We start from the raw sequence: 2500 nt of genomic DNA on the forward strand, positions 1-2500 counted from the left end.
GAACAGTACCAACCACTAAGGCTGTGGTGGAAACACCGTCGAGCCTTGGGGAAACCACCGGACGAGGCCACAGCCAGACCCATGCAGGACTTGTACGCGGGCGGAGATGGGCGGCGGGCGGGCGTTGCAGTGGAGGCGCGAGTGTGTGTTATGGAGCCACGTGGAAGCGAGGCGTCCGGGAGAGGCACAACGCGGGTTGGTTGGGGGACGAAGCACCACTGAAGCGGCACACTCGAGGCGCGGCGGCGGCAGCAGCCAGTAGCGCCGGCACCGTCTCGCACATGCACGTGGCACGTACCTCCCCTCACCCCCCTCACCCTCCCCTCGCCCCTTTCCCCTCACACGCAACTATCAACACAAGTTGAAACGCCGAACCACAACTGCTGCTTATCGATTTTCGGCCTTTTTTCCCTTGTTTCGCAACTTCCACGTACAGGGGCGACGAACAAGACGATTGATAAGGCCGATGGACAGACGGAGGGTGCGGTCAAAGGAAAGCGTCGTACGCCCGGCAGCGCGGCGAGTGAGGGTATGGAGGGGAAACAGGCACCGCACCACAGTACTGCAGCGGCCGACCTAACAACCACCACCCGCAGGCCCGACGCACGAACGCACACACCCACACCTACAGGCCTGCACACTTACATGGCCCCCTTACTTTCCTCACATACATACTTCCACATGTGTACGAACGCACTCCTAATATGCAGTTTCTACAGACAATAAAAGAGAGAGAGAAAAAAGAGAACTCCCAACAAAGGGACATGCAGATGGAGCTTTTGTTGGCGTACAAGTCACGGCACGAACACGCTCCCGTTTGTGACCTGCGACAAGACGGCACCAAGGCACGGACGGCTCATGACACGGGGAAGAAACGGGGAGATGAAGAATCACCATTCGCACTTAGGGACATTGACAATGACACACACATACACTAATACATTACTATTACTATTATCACACACACACGCACACACACACAACACCGGATATGACATGCGGGGTCGACACCATGACTCGCCTAATATTTTTCATAATTGTAAAGTTGGTTAACAAAGGAACCGGCAAAGCATTTATATAAAGGTCTCACTACCGTAACTTGAGCCTTATTTTGTTTTAAAATTAACCCAAATGTTATTTCCTTAACGGAATGGGGGTAGGGGGGTTAGAGGCAGGGGTTTTGACGGTATTTACGCGTGTTATAACAGGCAACGAATTTTGCTTGTTTGCTTGTCTCTTAGGTTTTAATTCTATGTGCATGTACGCGTGGTTTGTTAGTATATTTGTGTGTGTGTGTGTGTGTGTGTGTGTGTGTGTGTGTGTGTGTGTGTGTGTGTGTGTGTGTGTGTGTGTGTGTGTGTGTGTGTGTGTGTGTGTGTGTGTGTGTGTGTGTGTGTGTGTGTGTGTGTGTGTGCGTGCGTGTGTGTGCGTGTGTGTGTGTCCGTGCGATAAAAGCACAGAGAGGAATTAATCATGTAAACACAATAGGTTTAAGAACAAAAAAAAATAGACAAACAGAAACACCCTGAAAAAAAAGAAAATTAATTACCTCGCCAAGAAAGAAAACACTTCGATAATCTGCCCAATTTCGAAAATTCCACCGAAAAGTTTAGTCCGGATCTGTTAGGTCTTTGCAGTCTACCCCCCCCCCTCTCTCTGACCTCTCCTCCTCCCCCTCCCCTCCCTCCCTCCCTCTTTCCCCTTATGGTTGGACCTCCTTCAATAGACTAATGCTCCCTCTCCCCTTCCCCCCTCCCCCCTCTCCTTCCCTTTGCATGTAGAGCGCTAAGAAATCCGCAGTGTGTGTGTGTGTGTGTGTGTGTGTGTGTGTGTGTGTGTGTGTGTGTGTGTGTGTGTGTGTGTGTGTGTGTGTGTGTGTGTGTGTGTGTGTGTGCGTGTGCGTGTGCGTGTGCGTGTGCGTGTGCGTGTGCGTGTGCGTGTGCGTGTGTCTGACATTTAGATCCTAAATCAAAGGGAACCATACTAATGGCCATGATAATTGACAAAGCTCGGGCGAGTGTGGATAAGTTACGGATCATAACAAACAAAGACGCTACAAACAGCATTATCAAAATTCAAGTAGATTGAAATAAATTGCACCTAGTATTTCAATCAATTACGTAAAAAAAACTCTACAAGCAGAAATTTGCATATAAAGAATAACATGTTTTACTTAAACAGACACATCTTCACCCCACTCTCCTGTCGACCCCCTCTCCCGACCCCTTCTTTTCGCCCTTGGTGTTCCCTCTACGGCCCACCTCGTGTGCCGTTCGTGCGTTCGTGTGAAACCCAAGCGTTCGCGTGCGTCCGTAAATGTGAATGTTAACACGTATCCGCGACTGCGTGTGGGTGTCCGAGAATCCCGCGTTTTCGTGAGCCCTTCCTCCTTTTCATGCAGTTTTGACTTCGAGTTTAGATGGTCTTCCGAGCTACTTGTCACTCAACAGCAGACCCGACGCGCACCTTAGAATATTATGAAAATATAGTACACGAGGAA

The 2500-nt window shown here is 50.2% G+C and overlaps 1 protein-coding gene across 2 annotated transcripts in view; it reads right to left on the minus strand.

Moving 5' to 3' along the window:
• LOC113808303 (pseudouridylate synthase RPUSD2) overlaps positions 1-269 on the minus strand; it is a gene marked incomplete at its 3' end in the record, with an annotated part of 469307 nt that extends 469038 nt beyond the window's left edge. Inside the window, 1 exon segment of one of the 2 annotated variants that reach the window (XM_070133844.1) lies at positions 1-269. This exon segment is cut by the window's left edge and continues 991 nt beyond it. 2 annotated transcript variants of the gene reach the window in all.
• Between the last annotated feature and the right edge of the window lie 2231 nt (positions 270-2500).

Source organism: Penaeus vannamei, chromosome 19, assembly GCF_042767895.1.
Source record: "Penaeus vannamei isolate JL-2024 chromosome 19, ASM4276789v1, whole genome shotgun sequence".
In the NCBI taxonomy this organism is placed as follows: Eukaryota; Metazoa; Arthropoda; class Malacostraca; order Decapoda; family Penaeidae; genus Penaeus; species Penaeus vannamei.